Raw genomic sequence first — 25,402 nt, 5'->3', positions numbered from 1 at the left:
CTTCGATACAGAGATATTGAACCAATTTCTACAGCCAGGCAAACAATATTTTGACACACCACGGTGTGCCAAGGTTAAAGTGCACAGGCACACGGTAGCCGTCGGCGGCTTTGGGCATTCGATGAATTTTTCGGTATTGTGCCTTCACACAATCACACCGCTATCAAAATAAATTAATCGAAACTGGTAAAAATGAGGCGAGCGCCCGCGATTTTGTGACATTGATGGCCGTCGAAAATAATGAGATTCGAGTGTTATATTGACAGCACAACTTTATTGAGTCTAATTTGGCAATGCACATCAAAAAAAAAATTACGCAAACGCACCAACAACTTCAAGCCGTCTTTGCCGCCGGTTTCTTTCCACTCCTTCTCTCTCTCTCTCGCTCTCTCTCTCTTTTTTCTATCGCTCGTTTTCATGCTCTTTTTTTCTGACTTGATTTTCATTCTTCTTCGCCTCGATTTTCCAAATCATTATCCAACGCAATTTTCAAACGTAATTGCGAGCACTCGTTCGCATCACGCTCTCTCACACAGAATCGATGATGCGAACAAACGAGGCGAACCATACACATGCCTATGGCCACATAAAAATCAACGACAACGACAACAAAAACAAAAACAACCGCCAGAGCAAATGTTCGAGCCATTTATTTTGCTCCACATTTAATACAAAGACATTAATGCAAATGTACCGGTTAATTAGATCCTATTTTCCTTATTATCAACACCATCCACCATCTTCCATTTCTCTGCTCGTTCGGCCCTTTGTTCGTCGCTTGACTTTCGCTGTTTCGCCTTTCGTTTTTTTTTGCATTTCGCCTTTCTCTCTCTCTCTCATCTTTCTCATCTCTCACATCCCTCAATGCTAGTTTATTGCTTCTCGTGTTGTGTCTCTTGACTCTTAATTCTCGTCTTTTTCCACCACCGAGCATCGTCAATATTCAGTCGAACATTCATACGATTCATCTTTAGTTTCTGCATCACATTGTCTCTATTCCTAAGATGCTCTATAGTCTCAATAATATAGGGAGTCTCTATTACATTGGTTTCATTGCCTAATTTGCAATAGACAATGCCAGAGCTGTCGTGGCATTCACTTCATTCAACCGAATGTGTGTCACGTACAATTGCCATTGTCGAGAGAAAAGAAACCACCAAAAAAGCACCCAGTTCGCGCACTGAAAACAAAAATAAAGACAAAACAAACGTACTTATTAATTATTGTTGCTGTTGGTGGTGCTGAGTCGCTCTTTTTCGTTTTTTTTTCGCTTCCCCTTTCTCTCTCTCTCTGCATGGGAGTTACGTTCGGTTGTGTCTTAATTCCATCAACTTTGTTTGCGCTTATTTTCCATTTTATTGTAAATTCGAAGCATTTTACGTGAGAATCACCCACGATCCTTGTGCATTAATTTATTTATCTAATTGTGTACGCAACGTGCATCATACTTTTTTTTATTGTTTTCAATGGAGGGAGATGAGTTTTTGAAACAACATGCCATTTGGCTCGAGTGAGATCAATGTAACGGCAGATGAAAAAAAGAAGAAGAAGAAGCAATGAACGAATCAGTGAAAAGAAACACGCGCTCTCCGCCTTACACAACAATTAAGTTTGTTTGGCGCATATAATGAATGCATTACCGTTGATTAAGTGATCAGGAAGATGAAAATCGGCAATTGTATGTGTGTGTGTGTGTGTTGTGAATAAAATTATTTCTGGTTGTGTTACTCTTAATAGATGCTCACATTTCAAAACATTTTTTCTATTTATCATTTCGGCTGTTTCCATTCAAAAGTAGAGAAGAAATGCTCGAATTTCCTCTTTAACGTGTTTTTAGCACTACATGAAATGTAGAGCTACTAATCTGCTTTTTTTTTCCTAGATACTTTTTGAGTGATGAAACAAATTATGGTGAATTTGAATTTTATGCTCATATTTTTTTATTTATTTTAAAACAGTGGCAGTAACGACAAATAAGTGCATAATATTTCAAAGCGCCAATCAAATTTTTATTATCAAATGTTGTTTAAAAATTACATTAATTTTTCGTATAATATTTTCTGAGTTTTGACCAGAATTAAGATGATTTTAGATTCTATGCTCATATTTTTTATTTAATTTTAACCAAAGGCAGTATATTTCAAAAAAAGAAATTAAACCAAGATCTTGTAATTCATTTTGCAAATAAATATATTACTTCAAAGTTACTTTGATGAAATACATTTCATGTAGTGCGCCAAAAAATAGTTTGTTGTGAAACAACAAAATAGATTAAGTAACTTAAAAACTCAAGAACGCAGAGCGGAGCGAAGTTTTTTTCTACGTTGTCTTCTTCTTTGCTTAAGAACAAGAGTTTCGCTCTTGGTTTTTACACACATGAATTGAACGATTGGTTCTAGTGTGATGTCGTGTTTTAAGTGAAACTCTCGCTCGTTTTATGAGCTCAGGTTCGCGTCTCTCACTCGTTTTCATATACAGTCTCTGTCTATCACACTCACTCTTTTTCTCTACCATTCTCACTCGAAATGAAAATCGCGATGGGGTCGGGAGTGTGAGGCGAGCGTGAAAATAATTATGTGAATAAAGCGGAAAATGAAGCACTTGATACACACAGAGAAAAGAAAGTGTTGATGAAAGAGGAAACCACTTGAGGCGCTCCACCATATGCATGTCGAGATATCGGCTCGGAAATTGAGGGCTGTGCCAATCGACAACGACGATGACGGCGGCAGTGGCGACACAACAAACGACGCCGTCGTCGTCTCTAATATCCAATCGGTGTGGGAGTGTGAGCGCATTTTTGCGTTTCGTTTTTCATTCCCTTCAATCGTTTCATGTGTGTGTGTGTGTGTGTGTGTGTGTGTGTGTGTGTTTTTTCTCATCCTTCCCGCTCATTTATAGAAAATATATCAGAAAAATGTTTATTTTACAAGTACATACTTAGCGCAAAAACACTTCAACCGTTCCTCTTCCTTTCTTTTGCGCTGTCGTTCGTTCGCTCGCTCGAATGTGTGTATTAATTTTTACATCGATAAATATTTGCACACATTCACATACGTGCGAGAGCACGGCGTGCACATTCAAGCATAAACGATGATATTAAAAACGCCAAAGTGAAGAAGTGTCTCTCACTTATAAACGCTTTTGATTCACAGCAGTTTTTTGTTCCCTTCTTCTTCGCTTTCATATGTGTTTATTTTGAACACAGCGCCGAAAAAAAAATGTCAAGCAAAAAACATACGCCTGAAGAAACTCATATTTAAAAATATACTATTTTTCGGTTGACGGTAATTTTGACAAAGTACCATGAAAGACACACGTCGCACGATCCTTTTTTTAAACATACCTCTTTTACTCGCTTGCGCGCTTTTCGAGCACCGACTTCGTTTCAGATAATTTGCTTCATTGATTATAAGGACACGTCTAAGATTGTACTGCGACACACTCGACGTGAGTGTGTGTGCGTTTTTTTTTTCTCGCACATAGTTCAAACGGAATGGAAAATCCGCGCTTTCTTTTCGCATTCGAACAATAGGTAAACCATATTTCTCCCCGTTGACACAATTTTCAAATAAGTCCCTGATGTAAGCATATAATATGGCATTGCGTTTTAGAGAAGCCGACGATTAAATGAAGCATTAAAGTGCTAAATTGAATTCATCATCATTAGCTTCTCGAAATATTATTCCCCCACTCTTTCCACCGTGTGTAAGAGTGTTTTATGTTCGCGCCTCGTGATTTTAACTTCGTATTCTGCTTTCCATATATGGCGTTCCATCGATTTCGAATGCGAAATAGAATGTTTCATCGCCGGTTTTTTCAATTTTCATGATTTTGCAATGAAAAACTGCTGTTTTTACTGGATGATGGAAGCTCTTGAAATAGTTGCATGCGAATGAAGGAGAAAGGGAGAAAAGGAGACGAATTCGGGAAGAACTTGAAAAGAGACCCAAAACAGAAACGGCGACCCCAGAAATGGTTGGTTTCAATAAACAATTTTTACAAATTGTTGCTGAAAAGAAGTGAAGACCTAAAAAAACTAGTGTAAACTAGTCAAAATCGCTCGAAGGGGGTCTCCTAGAGGGGATAAAACCGGAACTCCCTCTTGCACACGTCTGGGCGCAAGACATATGTTATGCTTGCAAATGTGCGCTTCTTTACATATTCGACGAGAAAATTAAGCCGCATGTGCATCGATCGTGCAGTGTATACATGAAGAAGAGAAGCGGTAGATAAAATGAGAGAGAGAGAGATATAGAGAAAAGAGAAAAAATAAACAGAAACAACAGAATTGGAATAGCGCGTCGCTGAGAGGGAAACATGTAACTGTTGTGTAAGCATCTTACATTCATTGCATACTATTTAAAAATGCTGAGCATGTTCGTCTTGTTGACACACATTTTTCTCTCGTTCTCTCTTTATTTTCATTTCTTTCTCTCTCTCTCTCTCTCTGTGTGTGTGTGTGTGTTTCGCATTCTCTTGATGCTCATGTTCTGCACCATTTTCCCCGCACTGTGTTCGTGTGTGTTTTTTTTCCACCACCGAAAAAATTATAATATAATTCGTGTTTTCAACTGTGCGTGCTTTTGTTACACCGTTTTAAATATTCAATTCAGTGCATGTAACGTCAACATTTCTTACGATTTGTTGATTCGCTTTCGCGCGACTTTTTCCTTCGCTCATTTTCTCATACTCATTTCATGCTTTCGCTCATTCTCGCCCTGTCTCAGTCGTTTTTCATGTACCTCTAGGTATTCTAGTCCTCACTCTCCGCGCCCGTGCTATGGTCGCTTCACGCCATCTTGCCTGCCTCTGTTAACTTCATTTCTCCATTCGATGCTGGTGTAATTGTTTCTGGTGTTTGTAATTTTCCATAAAAATTGTTGATGCATTACTAAATAAACTGGAAGCATTTGAAATTCAACGTCTCGGAACACTGTGCCGCATACACGCACACGCACACACACACCAGTGCCAAAATGCTAAATGGATGCGCGAGAACACCAACCAATTTCACTAATCTTTCGCAAAAACTTCTGCCATTATGGCTACCACAAGACAATCTCTTGCAATTCATCGTGTTCCACTTGAAATTCAGTGCAGCAACAGTAGCAGCAACAAACGCCATTACTAATCATTTCAATTGCGGAAATTTTATAGCTCTCAAGTCGACTAACAAACCAGTACGCATCATAACATCACGTTTTTAGTCGCACAAAAATCGGATTTTTTGCTACCAAAAACCATCATTACTTCTTTCATTTTCATTTTAGAAATGTGCTCCTTCGTTACAGATTGTGACTCACAATGAGAAGACTCCATCCAGTCAGAAGACTCGAAACAAATAATTTTGGTCGAAAATTTGCTTTTCACGAAACAAAAAAAACGGAATCAAATGAATTTTGCTCCTGTACTCATTTTCCATTTTGTAAACGCAGAAAACCATTGATGAAAAACATTTTTCCGAACGAAATGATCGCAATAACATTTCGGCTTTATGAATTCGTGTGTACGCTCGTTTCTACTTAAACTGTACAAAGAGATCATTGAAATTGAAGATAAATTGCGAGCTGCGAACAAACGTATCTTAATCATTGGCAAAAGTGAGCAATGTCTAGAGATTCTATCGCTATTCATTCGGTGTGTTTTTTTTTCGTTATCGTCGTCGTCATTCATTTGGTTTTGATGTGCCACTGTGCCACTTGAATGTTAGAAACGCGCCCACATGTATTTGTTGGTGGTGTTGGTGCGTTGTTTCACTTTTTCTATCGGTGTGTTCGCTCTTCATTTCACCAACTACTCCAAGCATATAGACAGATCTGCACAAAGTAGAAGGAAAAAAACCGAATCGAACAACAGCAGAAGAAACAAGCAAAATAATTCAGGGCGTTTTACCCTTGGGATTCACCAAAATGAAATTACATCGAGAGAAAAAAAAACTAGAAAGAGCGAGCAAGAGATCTAGAGTCTGGATGCATATGTGAGAGATGTGCCGACCTCTCGATTTGTTCGATTGTTATACGAACAGACGGGATACATGTAGTTCCGCCATTGTTACCATTGTTATAGTAATTCTGTTGCTGTTGCTGCTTCGTATTTTTCCCTCTTCTCCATTTCGAATGGAACAACATTTTCAGTTGTCGATGAACCGACAACCAAATGAAAGTTCAACGAGCATTATCGAAACAATTCAATAACAGCAAAGCGAAAATAGCACATACACACACAAAATTGGCATTATTTTCACCGAAAAGATGTAAGTTGTTCACAAGCGCCTTGTATTGTATCCATCATCAGCGATACGATGCACGATGTGTAGCAAATAGATTTCATGTTATGTCTCATAAATGTTTTTCTCTCTCTCTCTCCCTTGCTCTCACTCAATTTTGCTCTCGCTTTCTCGCTCATTCTCGTTCTGGGTGCGTGTGTTCTGTGTTGGTACTACAAATCCTCTATAAAGGACAAAACGACTGACAAACCATTATGCTCAGAGAACTCAATCTCTCTCTTTCACAGTTTCTCTCGTTCCTTTTTTTGTTCTCTCGGGCTGTTTCGTTCCCATTTTCGCGCGCTCTCTGCCGCGCGATGCAATTCACATAGAAGCGCACCACATTCCAAACATTTTCGACTTTATTGTTGTTAAATCGATATCGTGAGTTTATGGTGACATTTTTCGTTGTACTCACATCGCCGCTTCACTCGTTCTGATGTGTACGCTGCGTCGTGAGCGTCATCGTTCGGCAAAACAACCATAAAAATGTTGCCATCATTTTATCATTTCGATACACATTACACACATTCAATTTCCGAAATGCTTTATTAAAAACGTAAAACACACACCATCTCGGCACGATTGATTCACCCAGAACAGCACGCATAACACACATATACACACACTATCGAATCGAAAATTAATTTAACTGCCAATAATTGAAAAAGCGTTCGCATTCAATTCGATTCTCTTGTTCGCCGCTCACCACCAACTTGCTCTCACTTCTTGCTGCTACTGCTGCTGCTGCTGCTTTTTCGTCTCCTCTGCTATTGATTGCACGCTTGAACGTCACAATCTTCCGGACGACGCGCAATCTATTCGTGCGATGAAACATTTTCGGTGGTACAAACGCAATTTTCACGATCTCTACCCCATCCAATCATGAATACTAATGTGCAATATCAAATGCATTTCTTGTCTCAATGTCACACCATCAAATAGCGCGCCGCGAGCTCTGCGCGATTCCATTTATTGTTTATGCAATTTTCTATTTAATACCAATGCATCCTCACTCATGATTTCGATTTCCATTTTGTTGGTTGTTCAACACAAAGAAAATTAATTAATACCTTCAGTAAAATGCACTTTGCACGCACATCAAAATCAGTATCACTAACACACAACAACGAATTTTGCCATAAAAACCAACAACAAACTGAGAGTGACAAAGTTCGATGGATTCGACATTTTTTGAATGGGATGAGTTAAGCATCGGTTTAAAGGTTCTTTCAGTAAAAGATCGGTTTAAAGGTTCGGTCTTAAGCTCATTTGCTCTTGATTCGGTGTGTAGAGTTGATTTTCAACGACTTTTCAGACACTTGAACTTGGACACCCATACAATCATACAAAATAATAGAAAACCGACGAAAAAAACGACAGTTGCGATCACTTTAATTCGACGATCGGATTGATTGCACACAAAAATACCTCGATACGATTCTATGCTTCAATGGGTTGGGTGTGTGTTTTGTTGCTGTTTTCATCCGTAAAATCACTCAATAAAATGGGGGAAAAGGGCGAAATCACGATGAAAGTGCCAGAACGTAAGCGCTGTTCGGCCAATGGCCAAAGCAACAAAGTTCAAGTTTATCCTGTCGTGTGTATCAAATAAAACTCAAAAAATGCAATCGGCTTGATACCGAATGTTGTTTGCATCGGATTTGCCACATGCAAATCAAGTCAGTGACGTACATTTTACAATCGCATCAACCAAAAATGCCAAGCTGCTTGGCCCAAGCATGAAGCCAGTGAGCTGCAAGAAATGGCAAACGAAGCTGATCTGTGAGTTGAGGAAAAATTGCGATACCACCGATGAAGTAGAAGGAACAGAACAAGAACAAAAACAAGAACATGAAGCAAGAATAAGATAACGGAAGGGAATTTAAAGGAAAAATCGTGCACTCGAGATCGGAAGAAGAAGAAACGAGAGGTCAACCGAAAATGTCCCAAATCCACATGAGAGAGAGGGAGACGAATGCCAACCAATTTGAAAATTGCAATGCGAATAGTCGCAGGCGATGAATCAAGCCAAATGTTTGCCCATTGATAATAAGATCTATCTCCATAGACAAAAAACTTCATCCAAGTTAATAACATAAATATATGAGTGGGTTTGTTGGCTTCAGTTTTTTTTCTCTGTTGCGTTTAGTTTTCTACAGTTTGCCGGCAATGAATATCAGGATATAATTTTGAATGAGCGACTTTGTCAAAGCGGAATAGAACTACAGTCTAATAAAATGGAAAGAGCGAGAGAGCGAGAGCGGATGAGAGCCAGTAATATTTTTCTATAAAAGTGGTTAAATTCGACAAAACTCATGCATCATGATGTTATAAAGACGTTGAAGTTGAAGAATGCCAGCCAATTGCTCATTTATCTGGAGTGACCAACCACCAGTCAAAACGAACGAAGATGAAGAAGCAGAGAAAAAAAACGGACACACAAAAAAATGGACATGGCTTAAGAAAACACACTCGACCTCGCATTGATTTTAACCTCGAATGTGGTTTCGACCAATGCGTTTGGCAGCGTAGACAAATCCGTCTAAAAAAAAAATGCTCATACTGAAAGTCCACCATAGGGGAAATGCATCATCTTTGCTATCTCTGACAAAAACATTCAACAGCAATGAGTCTCAAACTACAAACCCTTTTCACTCAACAGTCGTATCAGTGAAAACAAATCCAAAACTATAAAAATCCGATACTTTTATACTCATTCACATTATGAATTTAGAATTTTTCGTGCTCATTTTTTTTACCCTCTCTTTTCAAAGGAAACATTTCTTCGCTTTTCTTATTGTTCATCTTCGTCTTCTGCTTCTCCAGCTTCTTCTGCTATCAAGAGTATATGAGCGAAAGAGAGAGAGAAATAGAGATTTTGTATGTACACAAACCGGCAATGGATGACCAGCTATTTTTATCGACTTGCTTTATCATTTTTTCATTCTCTTTTTTCATTTTCAACCAAACGAATGCGACCTTTTGTTCGATGCTAGTGACCAACTCAAATTCAATGAAGCAAAAGAGTGAATGATATTGATGCACGAACGAAAGAGTGAAGCAAATTTCATTGCTGTGCATTTATCTCGGACATTGCTGAAAAGAAACAAGAAAATGGTAGGAGGGGTTCGTATTGAAATGGAGCAAAAGCGAAAAACCAAAATATTCCATTCAAACTGGAAATGAAGATGAATTCACATGAAAATCTGATTTGATTTTATGTCAGAGACCAGAGTCAGAACTCAGAGAACAATGTTCCAAACAAGGAATGGAAAGCCAAAAATGCCTGTATTCGAATTTTAAATTTTTGAAACACTTTGAATTTCAAGACATATTCCGCCGAAATTCTATCAATTCACGACAGAAAAATGAAATTCCATCAGTTTACTGATGGCTACGATGAAAAATGGCCCAAATTAGGAAAATTCACAACAATTTCGACAAAGTTCTTCTTCATTGATGAATAATGGCCAATTTGAATCGGAAGTATATCAATTAAAACCGACAAATTCGATGAAATAAGGTCAAATATCGAGGCTGTTTCGTTTTTCTTTGCTGAATTTTTTCAAAAAAACTTACTCGTCAAACGAAGTTCTTCTAGAAAAACTCGGTCTTAGTTGGATCATGTCAGCACAACCAACAAATTGGTTTTAACCGTTACACCAACATAACCACCACCATGCCATCACCACCAATTTCCGAAAAATTGCACATCACCGTTCAATTTCGCAGCATCGAAGCTTCAAGCATTTCATTCCAGATCTCTGAATTTCAATAGTTGTATCGAAAATAAATCTTTAATAAGATTGAGTTGTTGTTGTTTCCATGTCCAAGTGAATTTTATGTCAGAACTGAAAAAAAAGCCAAAATTCATCCAATCAAGCCATTTCGGTTATATGCACAAATTTCAATTGGTTTTATAAAATCGGCGTGGCAATCGAAAATCTCTCAATCAGCCTTTTTGATTTTATTTCTGCCAATCTTGAATCGATTCGATCGCATTTTCGTAATCAAATGAAATTCCGAAACAAAACAACAACATGAGCCACAATTCAAAACGAAAGAGAGAGAAAGAGAAAAAAGAATAAAGTGCGGTATACAATTGGCAATCCGAATTGAATGAATGAAAATGGAAAACTTTGAAAGCCAAAATTGAACGTTCGAGTACTCAAGGTACTTGTTTGTCGACGATGATAATGTTGTTGTTGACGTCAACAACCCGAGTCAACGTAAAATATAAAGCTGAAACAATTGATGATAAATTGGACTCATCATTATTGAATGTGCAACGAATTTGCGTTGTGTCCTCTCTTGTGTTGCTCCGTTCGTTTCAGATGATAGATTGTACTTGTTGTACAACCGATATGTTGAATTGTTGAGAGTAAATACATTGTAGTTTTTCGGTTCTCTCTCTCTCTCTCTCTCTCTCCCTGGCTCGTTCTCGGTGCAGTCCGTGTATTATCGGTTTTGAAATATTGGCCAGAGGCAGTTAATTTATTCGGGCAAAGTTTTTTGATACACAAGATGATTGTCTCTCGTTCGATGCTTGCTTTTTTTGCTCGATTTCTCCATATTTTTCTCTCTTTCGTGCGGTCGAAACGATACATTTTCATTGGCTTGCTTGTAGATTTTATGCTGCACAAAAGTTATATTGGATTTTCAAATTTAATGCTCAACAACAAGCAAATTTAATTAAAAAAATTTCTCTGCCTCTACAAAAAATATGCCAATTCAACTCAAATCGAATCGAACGTTATTGGCCAATAAGTTTATTGCCATGGCCCAATCGAATGTTTTTGAGGGAAAAATCCATATGAAGTTGTAACAGCCAAAGATGGTTTGTGCAATTTGCGAATTTTTAATGAAGGAAACGATTGTTTTTCGGGCAGAGAGTAAATATCTTCCAGAGTTTTCTCGATATGAATTCGTATCATTCATCATCTTCAGAATGACCGCTGCTTGATGGTCGCCCGAATCGAGTGGAATTGTTCGAACAATTCAAGTGAAACAATCGAGCCCGAAGAATGCAACTTCTCGAGAACTGGACTTGCTTGTTCTTGTTGATGATGTTTTTTGTTGTTGTTGTTCCTCTTGCTATTTTCGACATAGCACAAAATTTCTCTCCCACTCTCTCTCTCTCTCTCTCTCTCTCTCTCTCTCTCTCTCTCTCGACTCTTGAGCTACGGGGCCAAAGTTCGGTGGAAAAACAATTAAGTTGCGTTTAACAAGCAGCGAAACATGCGAGAGAACAATGTCTCAACTAACGAGCTTGACTTTCATCGTCTATATATATTTTTTACCCACCTCATCATCATCATCATCATCAGCAGCTTTACACAAAACTTAAGCATGTCAAGCATTTCGATGCACCTCGAAGCTAGCGAAACGTTTTTCGGTTGTACCCACCTCCCCCATCTTCTTCTTCCTCTGCGTTCAGCCATCGCAACTGCATTAGCGACTTAAGACCGTAATTGCACACGTAGATGGAACTTGAAAAGTCAAAATGAAGCATGTCTTGTATATTTTAGATGATGATGCCACCACTGCCACTGCCACCGAACTTCCGCCCACCCAAACCAGTAAATTTGTTTAGAAACAATTTGTGGGTTTTATGTAATCAGGCTTAGTGTGGTGGTAACCCAGGCAACGGATGCTGAAAAGTTTGCAAAAGTAATTCACACACACAAAATGCGTGTGGCTGTTTATTATTGAGCATTGTATGGTGGAAAACAAAACACACGTACGCAAAATAGAAAGAGAGACACATTCATTTTGCTCAAGTATTTCGGCTCACACACTCATAAAATGGGTGTGCGTGTATGATTCATACCTCAACATTAGTCAGTTGTGCATTGTGTGTGGTTTTCACAACTTATTACCCAACGATACTATCACTCTGCCACTCTCCTTCTCCAATAAAGAGAAATTTACTAAGAACTTTGAAAAGTTAGAAGATAGAAGTGGAGGAGGTCGCATTTGTCTGCTGCGATGCGGTTTTGATGCAAAAATATACAAGATCACAAGTTCGAAAACGCAACTAGACAATTGCAATTGTTTTACCCTAAACTAACAATCGATGCTAAACTGCTTAAGTGGAGCATTTTGTTGATTTTGGTCACACTTCAAAAAGCCGAAAATCTTTTCGAATTTATGATGTTCGGTTGCAATTGATTTTCTTTATTGCTTGCGCATTTTTTGCGAAGGAAAAAGTCATTTGCGTGTAGAATTGAACATTTGAATCGCAATGGATTGCGATTGACTAGACGCATAAATCATGTGTGTTAATTCAATGCACATTTCATGTGTCAACTAAACACATCGTGTGTGTCCGATGAACGGTTCTGAAATGAAGTCATTTGAAACGGTCGAACGATCGATTTAAATGAATTTTGATCCATCGATTCTTTGTCAAGTGTGAATAAATTCAAAATTGTTCGTTCCAACGTATTGATAAAATTCATCATCTTATCAATTTCGCGAAAAAACGCGCTTCTTTCTTATCATTTTTCGCGGAACTGATAAGAGATAAGAAGATATTGTCTTTGAAAAAATTGTAGTACTTGACGTATTCGACAACTTTGCTGAAGACATACTTTAAATGACAAATTCCCGGTACTTTTTGATCATACTGTATATCACTTTTATCTTATCAGTTCTGTTAAAAATGAGATGGCATGCATCACTTATTCCTATACAAATGCATGTAAATGTAAAGAGGTCTGGCCAGGCACCATGTGCGTGGAGTAAGGTTTTAAAATTTGTGCGTGTACGAGGGTTGATAATTTGAAATTAAAAACTTTTAATTTCCTAAAAGCCGCCAATTTTTTCCCAATTTGCACAATGTCAAAAGTTCATATATTGTGTCATGTATTGTAAATGCGTTAGTTGTTTCATTTAACGATTATAATTCTCTCTCAAAATGCATATTTTTTCCGTTAATACATTGCAATCCACACTTCATTCTTCGCTTTTCCCGTTCCGTCGTTTCTCGTCTCGCGCCTCTCTCTTCCCGCGCCTTTCTCTTCTCTCGTCATATACTCGCTCTCTGCCATGGATTAATCGAAATTTTCGCTACGCTGCAAAAGTTCGAAGGAAAACTGATTAACAAATGGAAAAGTCAAGAACATTTACACATTCACACACACACACACACACACACAATATTTAACGTAATATACAAATTGTGATTTAAAAGCGGAGGAGTTGGGCTACCCACACTGCTTGGCGTTGGGATTTTTGATGGAAATTATGGCGCATTGCCTATACGGTGAATGTGGCAAAATCACCATTTCTCGCAATTTCTCTCGTTCTTATTCGTCTCTTGCCCATGTATGGCTCCAAATGCACACGTATCGAAGGCCAGCATGGGAGGAGAGAGTACCGAGACATTTAAAACCAACGAAATTTTTGTAATTTATACTTAATCCCATTTCGGGTTGGATACCATGTAAGCAACCACATTCGAATAAGTTTGTGTGTGTGTGTGTGTGAGAGAGAGAGAGAGAGTGGCGCGTTTCTCGTTCGAATGCATCGACCATCGTCATCGTTGTCGTAATTATTGTTGTTGTTGTCGTCAACGTTGCTGCCATCGTCGTCGTCGTCGTCGTCGTCGTCGTCGCCATTGTTCAAGACCAACTTTGCTGTTGACTTTTGTAATTCCGGATATGTATGATTTTACATTACATTCATTCACAACAGTATTATTGTTATTCGTTGTGCAACAAAATAGAAGCGCAAAAAATAAACTTTTTCCACCCGAATATTACGTTAAAAGTCAAAAACTAAATCCGGTGAAATACCACTTGACCTGTTTCTCCATTTTCTCAACCGTTGCCGTTGTGTCCGCAGCATGAATTTATATATGTGTGTGTGATTCAAGAGTCGTGGTCTCTCGGCCGGTTTCATATTAAGCCAAAGTTGTGAATGAGTGAGTGCGAGAGCAAGTGTATTTTTCATAGTTATTGTGTGCAAATGCCACGGAATTTTTCCGCTTGTACCCAATTCTCTATTTCTCTCTCCTTCTCTCTCTCTCTCTCTCGCCCTCATACACATTCTCTCAACAACTACACCACTCTTCGACAAACTAAAAACCATTCTCTCCGAAAAATGTTACGTATTTACTATTTTCGACGCACAATAAAATGCAATAATTTAGCGTGCACCACAATAAATTCGAGCCATGTGTAAAATATGTTGACAGCGGAACGTAAACTTTCCCCCTTGCCTCCAATCTATCCCGCCTTCGCTCTCTCTCTCTCTCTCTCTCTCTCTTTCGCACCCGCTTTCACACTCTCACTCACTTACTCGCTCGCTCACTCTGTCATCTCGCGTCGTTTTCGGGGAGGCGGAAGGGTGAAAGCGGGCGAGGAAAACTTTTCAATGTAAGCTGTTGAATAATCGCTCAAGCCAAAATTAAATTCAATTCACAAAAGATGATAGAGCTTTCGTATCAATTATTTGTTGCACAATTTAACAACCGAAAAGGTTTTAATTTGAATGGAAAAAGGGGTTTAGCGGCTTATCCAATTTGCACTCGACGAGGAGAGTTCTGGTGTGCATGAAACTGAACCATGAGCTATTCGATGTGTATGTGTGTGTGTGTTGGCTTTGTGCTGCTGTTGTTGTTACTTTTCGTGTCAGTTTTTGGGCTATTTATCCGTGTGTGTGTGTGTGTGTGTGTGTGAATGAATGGAAGAATGGGAGCGTATGATATGGACGAGCGGCATAAATTCATCGACAGTTTTGCATTCATACATCGTTTTGCATCGCCAAGCGCATCAAGATAGAATCGGTGAGCGAGTGAAATGAAGAGATAGAGTGCAATCGCTGAAGCGAACGATTATCGATGCATACTCCGAAATTCGAATGACTTGTCGAAAATGGTAACAACAGCAACAGCAGCAGTGGAAGCATCAAAAGCGCTTAAAATTAGTTGGTACGACGGGTTTCGCTGTATTGATTCCGTTTAAAATGTTGATCAATCAATAAATCACATTTAATTCCATTTCCAAATAATTCCAAATCGAACATACATACACACTCATTTTTCGTGTGTGTTCAAATGCTTGTTCAAGTGCCACCACCTCACACACTGTCGTCACCCACACTCAAATCTAAATATGCGGAAAATTATGGATAAAATTCTGAAAATTGATTTTACACGCTAACACGAAATTAGCGCTTTGAATTTAATTCGGCGTGAATTCATAATGATGTACACCAATCAATTGAATCGTCAAAAATGTGTGCACCAAAATGTGTTTGTTTCGAACGGTAGAAAGCAAGAGAGAAAGAGCGCGCCTGGATGCGTGTTACTTGTATTGATTCAGTTGGCATACGCAGATCAGCCAAAATAATGCGGAAAATGGTGTTAAATTTTGATTTGATTCCATATCAATGCCATAACGACTTTGTGTCACATTCGCCAACGCCTTTGGAGTGCTTATTCTATTGATTTCAAAATCATTCGAAGACTTACGTTCAAAAATATCAAGTGTATTATTCCATGCGATTGACCTCTCGATTCCAAGTATTGACATATCATCAGATGTTTTCAGGGTGCTTGAATGAATCGCCCTCTCGCCCTCGCACACTTCAATGGGAACCAGCCAACACTAGCTGTTTTCTATTGAAGCCAGAAAAATGGAGATTTTCGAATCGCGGCCGCCATTTACTTCCGATTTTCCCACTACTTCATCAAATGGACGGGTGCGTTCATGACTACACCACTTAATATACTCACTGATTTCAATTTTATCGGTCAAGAGTATAAAATAGGGCTAAAGCGATAGAATAGAGCTTCAAATGGAACGAAGCGACAGCGCATCTAATCATTAGCAAACGAGGGCAAGCACACCGACTCTTTCAATGCAACACATTCAATCAAATTGGAAGCATGCAGTTGATGGCAGCAGTACCAGCAGTGGTGCCAAGCAACCATGTTGTTCCCATTACGGATAATCCTTTATGAATGTTGGTTCGCCGAAAATATGGACCATTGTTATTATCAGCGAAGGCTTTAGTTTATGCCAAAAAATGCAGCGCCGCGACAATGCATTTCGAACGCATCCGTACGCAGTGTGCACTGCATACACCCACCCACATTGGATGACGGCCGAAAATGTTAAAGGATGCAAAAATTACCAAAACTGTGAAATAGAACACACACAAAGACGACCGAACCGATGTGCATTCAATTGAGAATTTTGAATAGAAAATGTAAATGTTTTTCACCACATGAGCATGTGTGGCCATTATCCACTGCGTATTTTTGACAATGGCTCGCCAAAGCACATAGACACACATACACAGAATCTCTGCCACACAATGCGAAAATGATGATGAAAATGGGAACGAAATGGAACTAGAATGCACCAGTAGATGAAAGAAGAACGTTTTTTTTGAACGATTTTTCACATATCAGACAGAAGAGGGTTTTGTTGCCATTTAAACGAGCAAAATATTCCGCTTTTCGCCTAGCAAAATTAGAGAAAGCAACTCTTGAATCGAGATTTTATGTTCGACTGCGAGATACAACAAGAGAACCGAGTGAGAAATATCTCGTTCGTACGGGGAATTTTTAATGCAAATAGGAAAACACTTATCTATTGTCCGAAAAATGTATGTGAGATTCATAAAAATTCGAATTTGAATGGTTTGCACGTATTTTTCTTGCGTGTTGAACATGGATGCCACAGCATCACCGTGGTAGTGGTGATGCTGATGAAGAAAGAAAGAACAAAATGAGAATAGACGTATTCATTTTGTATTGTTTGCCAAATGAAAGACTATTTTGCAAATTATGAGCGGCATTCGAGTCGATGATGATGATGGTGTTTGGTGAAAAAAATGAGCTTAAAGAACACGTTTAACATATAATACTTGACTGAAAACAACAACACTCAATTGATAAAATATCACATGGAAATGTCTGCAGTAGTCTAAATAAAATGTGCCACTTTTAATTTGTTGACCGAATTGTTTTCGTTGAGGTTATCGTCGAGTTGTGTTTTATTGAACCGTATAAGTGATTCGAAATGGAAATGATCCGACCGGATCTCTCACCGGTGAGAAAATGTTGCACACATTTTTTTCTTCTGCTCTGTCTGACTTTCTCTCTCTCTCTCTCTCTCTCTCTCACACACACAGTCACTATGCACTCAAAGCTGCTCTCTCCTCATTTATGAACTATGTGATGTTCTAACTCTGATTGAATAAAATGCAATGAACTTGCTATTCAGTTTGGCACATACAATTTTCTCACTTGAAATGCCAAGAGATGTTGCACGTACGTCCTACAATACTCGGATGTTCGAGTGAGTTGAAACATGCAAAGCATGCAAAATTGATTGGATTTTAGTGCTGAATTAAAGCTCTACCACACCAGCAACGACTGTGTGTGTATGTTTTCAATAAAGAATCGGCTGTGCACAGAAGGACACACATACTCATACAAGCGCTGGGTAAAATCCAAAGTGACAAATGAGCATTTTGTTGTCCATTTGTCGTTCGTTAACTGTCGCACCGGATTTCTGTCTCGGGATATGTTGAATACCAAATCTAATTTATCGACAAACTATACAATCGTTCCACTTGATTTTGCTTGTTTACATTTTGCCAAAACACTAATCGAAATTGGCCCATTTGCATTTTGTGTGTCACAACAATGACTGTCAAATGATGGAACGAAATGCAACGAGGGAGAGAGAGAGTGTGTGTGTGTGTGTGTACTGGAAGGGTGAGGGAGGAGAAGAGAGACGAGAAAAAAGATACTACCGTTGAGATACCCATCGTTCAGCGAGAAAATGAAGTCTTGTATCTCTGTCTCTCTCTCTCTCTCTCTCTCCCTCCCTGTGTACATGACACTAGCAGCTAATTCACATGTCGTACATTTTGAAGAGAGCATAAGACATGTGTTTCTACAACTAAGCACCAATCCTTTGCTCACTTGAATGCCAAACGCCATTCAAAACAAATACAAAAGAAACTCTGGCGTTTTTTTTTCTTTCGCTCTCTCGATCTCATTCTGCGCAGCAAAAAAAAGGATCTGATCAACACACAGATGCTACAAAGTACCTTTCTATTATAGTTTTTGTTGGTTCTTTGTTTACAAATTTAGATTATCTTTTGAAGCACATCAAAGATTCGAACAATGTACACAACCAACCACATCACTCCACTCCACTTCACTCTCGCTCGCACCGCACTCGATCGCTCAGCACGAAATTGCCTACTGCTGTTCATCTAACATCTCTAACATCATGCAACAAAAATGACAAAATAAAGGCGGATAAACACAGGAAAAAAAACAACGACGACGACAACGTCGACAACGATGTAATAGCTTGTTCAAAGCACATTCAACGCTAAGCCTTTGAACATTGGCTTTGAATGCGCTTATACTGGCTGTGTACAAGAAACGATATTATTATCATCATCATCATAATCAGAAAGTCATACGCGTGCACAAGTACATTCGCGAAAAATGTACTCCATGCACACACACGCATACCCATCCCGGAACGATGGAGTGGGAAATTAACCAAAAAAACTTCGAACGTCATGAAAATGAGTTTTAAATTTGAAGGAAAATAGGTCAATACCTGATGTGTTAAGACATGAAAGACGATAGATTAAAAATCAAGCAGCTCAAAATGTGATGCCGGCGAATTCGTTCAGTGGAATGGATACATGAAAATTGATTCGGCCCCAGAATTTTAATGCTCTTTTCTTTAGTTCTGGTAAAGGGAACAAGATTTTGGGATAAGGAAAAGAGAAGAGTCAAATGAAAAAACACACGCTTAGGTAAAATGAAGTAGAAACGGGAAAGAAAAAAAATATCATAGAGGTGAACAACGAAAGTTTTGTCTTGAAAATAGCATTTCTCCTAACCAGAAAAAAACAATGAAGAAAAAATCGTAAGAAATATTTTTCCCAAGTAAAAATTTCCCTAAGCTCTGAAAATGAATGAGATGAAAAAGTTTTTCTGTCCCGTTTTTCTTTCTGTCACATTTTCCGATGTCGAATTGCATGTTAATTTCCGCATTTTCTACCGTATCGAATGATAACAACCGTTCTAGCCTAGCAACTAATGACTCCCGTTTGTTTGATATATGTTGTTTTATCAATGGCTTCATAAGCCACCTATGGATGAAGCTAAAAACTTAATGCATCTCGAATTCAATATACAATATCCATTATTCATTCGTGGCGAAATCGCATCTCGCTAAATCCGGCTAACAAACCGCATCAATGTGTGTGTGTGTATGTGTGCACATCATGTGTGTTGAATGTCTAAGCAGGACAATCACATATTCTCTCTATCTCTCTCGTCTGCATAACAAATGTTGACTTGGTGTACATATATATATGTGTGTGTGTGTGTGTTGAGCTTTTGTGTCATCCTATTGGCATTTTTATTTTGTCCGCTTACCTGCTGCGTAAACATCATTATTTTAGTAGTTGCTCGAGTGTTTCAATTCCGACCGACACGGAAATCGGCGTTGTAGATTGCATTGAATGAAAAAGCAGCTCGAAGAGAAAAAAGAAGAAAAAACGTTATTTAGTCAATTTTGTTGTGCGTTTTTTTCCTCTTTTCGTACATTGAAATTAAGTTCTTGTTCGGATTTGCCGGATGTTCCGAAGAAAATCACCATTTTTTATTAGACAGGGCATTTAAATGAATTGAAATAAGACCACACTCGAATAGAATACGACAAGTGGCTCAATGATTAGAGAATCCACTTTTGGAACACTTTGTTTCGAACACAGTCATAGAGTTAATAGAGAACGCAACAGACAACAGTTGACAAAAAAGCAAAATCGTATTTTGGACCAACGTCATTGAATGGCTGTAATTCGGAGTGTTTGGTGCGCGTGTTCAATCATCATTTGTAACAGTGGAAAATGTCACGTCGAAGGCGAAATCACAATAAATCTTGACATCATTGACCATTGGTGTTCGAAGTGTCTTATTCGTATGTCAACGGGGTAATCCACTTTGAGAATGAACCAACCGTGTTTGGTGAACGTTGTTCACCCAAAGATGACAACACATCGCGTTGTAAACACTCATCTTATCGGTGAAAACATTGACTAAGCTGATATTGCCCGATTAAATGATTAATTTTTGCGATGTTTTTTTGTCATTGTAAAAAATGCACAGAATGATGCCGATTGCCATGGCGAAAGTGAGAGAAGGAGAGAGTGAGATTCTAATTCTTTCAAGGAGAGAGAGAGAGAGAGAGAGAGAGAGATATTGAGATTTATTTGGATCCAACTGCATTAAATTCCTATGGGATTTGACACACACCGTCACTAGAATAAGCTTAGTGTTAGGCTAGTCTTTCCATTCATTTTACAGCGATGCAACAACAAAAAAGCACTCATTAACACAAAACTCAGAAAGAGCTTTTCTAGTGTAATTCATATTTTTCTTCTTTCTCTCGCGGCTCAGTTCACATTTCTTCAAATTCTCTGTTATTAGTTTTTGCATCATTTTTTATTCAATAGAAAAAAAGAGTGCGTATTGTTTTTATCAGCGCGACCGTGAGTTATGGTTCAAAAGGGCATACTCAAAATCCGGTAAGCTCGAATAGTGGATGGTAGATTTGTCCTTTTTCCACGGCCTCTGTTACAATTCTCAGTGAGAGCACTGCTCACTCACTTAGCTCGCAATGCGTGAGCCTCGCATGCCTTTTCACTCTAGGTGAGCTGAGCAAATAAGTCAATTCATCGCCAGAAACAAAAGGCAACCGGCAAGGAAATGCAACGGGCAAATACAGGGGCCAATCTCGTACTCTTTTTTCTTCGCACCTTTCACCTATGGCAGAATCCATTTCTTGAAATGAAATCAACTCTTTTCCATGGAAGCAGAAAGTGTTTGTAGAAATGCAATTATTTTTTTCTTTTATCTAGCTCTTTTCTTTATATTGATGACTACCGACTGTTGATTAAAGTTCAAAATGAAAGCCAATCCAGTCTCTATCTAGAGACTGGATTGGCTTTTGTTTTGATCTTTTCTTAATAGTTCGCTTATCCGATCACATTTTCAAAGTGATTTTCTGCTTTCAAAGCCATTTCATCCACATCGAAGGCATTTTTTTCACTCATCGAAAGCCTTATAATTGCCTCCATTTTAATTAAATTGTCCAATAAAAATAGGCAGCGTCACTTGTGTCAAGCTGCAAAATATAGCGTTAACATTCTTCATTTCAATCTAACTAGAATTTTTTGTGTGTGAAAAAAAATGATGGAAATAATAATGGACCCCCTGACGGAAAAAGGCAGTGCTGTATGTAGAAAACTAATTAAGAAAATTCAATTCGACGAAGAAAGGATAAAAAAAAACTGGCTGCAAAATAGCACTAGCCAAGCGCTGAGCAACGCTTTTTCAAGAGCTTGACGCAAGTCGAACAGAAAAAAAATATCAACAGCACGAGTAGTAACGTGCATTTGAATGCTTTCATTATTTAATGGAAGAAAAAGATTAAAGCATAAAGACGAAAAACGAGTGAACATTGCCGACGCTTCTGCACACACACACAAAAACACAGACATACACACACACATTGAACCAATATATGAAAAGTTGGAAAAAGTGGACAAAAATTAAAATGAAATATCGTCGACGCTTTCATAAATGCGCGCCACTTCAGAATGTTGGAATGCGTAGTATGGCAGTGTGTACAAATTAATTTCCCCAAAGAATACACTCCATTTCTTTGTTGTTGTAGTCGTTAGTTGCTGGAGTTTAGTTGCATCGAGCAGACGCAAACAGTGTCACATCTTTTACAAAACAAAACCGAAGAAGCAACAGAAAAAAGCACGTAGCTACAGATTTAAAAGAGTTTTTCGCCAAACACAAAAGGGCTCCCAAGAGCTTAGAGCTTTTGTGTGACCATAATGATGCCGCTATTCGATAGAGTAGTCGTTCACATGTGGTTAATATTCATTTTTTTCCGTTCTTTCTTCTGAGTCACCCAGCAAATTAGAATCCATAAACCATCAATATGCAGCGAAGTGAACGACTGAATAGTCGTTAGATAAAGTCTCTGGACAATCGCCCGTATGTTAAGACTTTCTTTTTTGGGACAACTAAAAATAAATTGAGAATTTAAAGGGAAAAATGGCAGAAGTGATGGACAAATCAAAATTTGTCTGACAAAATTTTAGAGAAAATAGACAAAAACTTGAACATTTTCAAGACACACGAAATATTTTGAAATAAGAAAAAAGTCTATAAACAATTTTCTTCAAAAAATCCCTCAAAATGAAAAATGCGACCCAACAATAGCTTAAAATCTGAAAATTCGACCCAAAAATAGCTTAAAATCCAAAAATACGATCCAATTATTTCCATTAAAATCTCAAAATCATTCGATGTGCATGAAACTAATTGTATCTTTTTTTCATTTTATCCCAGGTGAGTCAATGTTCCCGGCAACTAGCACTGTATCAGTAAGTAGTTATAAGAGTGACAGCAAAACGGCGAACAAGCGGGACCGGTTTTGACATTACAACTCCTTGAGCCATCGAAATGCCAAATGCAGTCATTTTTCGTTCCGCATTTTCATTTTAACGCATTTTTCCGTTCTTCGTTGAGCTATTGAAAAATGTAAGTGGCAGGAGAAAAGAAGTAAGGAAACGTTGTCAGTAGCACATTTCATCTTATCTCTGTAGATTAACTGAGTCTTAAGCAATAAAAAAAAGGGCAGCTAGCTAGTTGGCAACAAAGTAGATTGCATCATATTTGAGTCAGAGCGTAGACATCCGTCGCGTATCTTTCTCTCAAACTCGTTTGTGCATAAGAAAGAAGAAAAAAAAACACTTACAAACATCGTCGAAAGTAATTTATTGCGCCAGAGCGGTCAATAAAACAGTTGTTGAAATATTCAAATGCGCGCAACAGAAAAACGAAACGCACGACAACAGTGACAGAGATAAGCTTTGCAAGATTTGCATGTGAAAAACGCTTGGTGGTGTATGGTCGCGTGTTCTTGTCTCCAAAATCCATTTGCTGCAACTAAATCATTCCCAATGAATGTAATAAATATTGCATTAACACTGGGATAAACATGAGAGCAAACGAATCGGTGCAGTTTTTGTGTATGTGACACCCCCTGAATTCGCCATTGGCTATTTTGTTTGCTTCGAAAAGAACGCCAAGATTTTGAGACGCAATCTAACAGAAACAGAGCTGGCCATGAAATGAACCATAAATTTTATCGACTCTAGACACAGTTATCGATCGTTTAATGCCCATTTTTTTCGTATGAAATCGTATACCCGTTTAGCAGCAACATAGAATGTGTTGCACATGTCGATGCAATCGTTAAATTTTTAAATTGAAGAACGTCCATAAAAATGCTTCACCACAAATAAATTTCGACCATTGCCAGCAACAACCAGTAGCCATGCAGTAGTTGGGGAGAGGAGAAAGCGCATCGCATTTCTGTGTGTTTTTTTCACGCAAGTACAAAGTTCATGCATACATTTTGCCATTGGCCACTTCATAAAAGTAAATGTGTAAATGGCCCGAGTCAATGTCGGTGCGGAGTGAGTGGTCGAGAGAGAGATTCAATGCTTCGGAAAAAACTAAGTGACCATCACAAGATGCATAAAAATGCAATAAATGTCCAGTGTGTCTGAACTGATTTGACTTGACTTGGGTGGCGATGGTGGAGGTGCTGTTGTTCTTGCTGTTATTTTTCTTTCGATTCCCATCTTCTGCACTGGATTTTCTTGCGTCTGTTTCGATTTTCGCCTCGTTTCTTTTTTTTTGTTCAATCTCTGTGATTTCAATTTGTAAAATGTGACAAACAGTCAGTTGGGGCTGCCAAAGAGCATCCTAATTAAATTCATTTCTTCGAAACCATTTTATTAATTCACAGCTTGTTTATTTTGGAGTTTTCAGTAAGTGAATAAATCAAGCGAGCGCACACACACACACACACAACATGTCTCATTAATGTTCCATGGCGTGCACGCTTTTGAATTTCTCTGCATTTTTTTTCGCCGTCGTCCTCTTTTTTCCCCATCTTCCTCTTTTCCCTCTTCTTTTTTCGTTTGTGACTTCGAAATGCATGTAGACATTCCAACAAGGATTGCTGTTTGACATATCCGAGCTAAACGAGAGCAACGTTTGTGGTGCGAATTTGTTTTATAGCACAAATCAGATATGAAATTTGAAAAATGTGCACCAAAAACAACAATCAACGACAAAGAATCAGCAACAGCACCACCAGCCACCCTCACCATTGACGAAAACGAACAAATATGAACAAGAAATTTTGTCTGGAAACATCGTTATCGATCGGATGTGGAATTTAAGGTTGCTGCATCACTGCGTGCACCACTGACAGCAAAAGATTCTTTGTTGGAATTCATTTTGCTGTGCCTTGCTTGAGCAAAAACGAACGACGGCATTTTCGTATGTGTGTGCAGTGCAGTATGCAACGTGCAATGTGCACAGCTGCAATGAGAAAGACAGAAAAAACAACACGGAACCCCATCAACCCCGACCCGATGATTATGACGAAGAGACGAACACGCTTGTGTGTTACATCATCATATCAAAACATTCGTTGTGTGTTTATCTCTCTGACTGTTGAAAGATTTTCAAGGAAATGTCATTGACTCGCTCGAAAGAATGAGCGAGACAGCGCATCGCGCGTGCAAGAGAGAAAAAGGCGAAAGAGCGGCAGGATTGCTGTATGCAGCTCGAATGAAAGAGAAAAAGCGCATAAAAATGCAGTTTTGAATGTTTGCATGGGCACAGTGAGGATCGCGACAGTGACGGCTGAAGCTTTCCGTTATGTGAACTAACTGCCGATGCCATTCTCTTTCTCTTGCCTCTCTATCTTGGTCTTGCCCGCTTTTCCTTCATTCATTCTCGCTCTTCGTCTCATTTTGATGTGCCAACATGCACAATATTTTTTTTATGCTGTTGCTGCCGCTCTGCTTATTGCCATTCCTTCAAAATGTGCTCTAATATTTTATTCCGTTTAATGTTTCATTCTTCATTATTATTGTTATTATTATTTTTGCTCATGTTTGTTGTGTGTGCAAGCGTTTTTTTTTCTTCCTCTCTCTCTCTCTCTCTCTCTCTCTCTCTCTCTCTCTCTCTCTCTC

At 38.6% G+C, this 25,402-nt stretch overlaps 1 protein-coding gene across 5 annotated transcripts in view; it reads left to right on the top strand.

Annotated features, from left to right (window-relative positions):
* The window catches only part of LOC129574279 (Krueppel-like factor luna), a 462,889-nt gene that overhangs the window by 317,338 nt on the left and 120,149 nt on the right, over nt 1-25,402 (top strand). The window lies entirely within an intron of this gene.

The sequence above is a fragment of the Sitodiplosis mosellana genome, unplaced genomic scaffold, assembly GCF_009176505.1.
Source record: "Sitodiplosis mosellana isolate CC-2019 unplaced genomic scaffold, AAFC_SMos_1.0 Smas_scaffold_6162, whole genome shotgun sequence".
In the NCBI taxonomy this organism is placed as follows: Eukaryota; Metazoa; Arthropoda; class Insecta; order Diptera; family Cecidomyiidae; genus Sitodiplosis; species Sitodiplosis mosellana.
The sequence above is the reverse complement of the archived record's forward strand: the minus strand, read 5'-3'. Positions and strand labels throughout refer to the sequence as shown.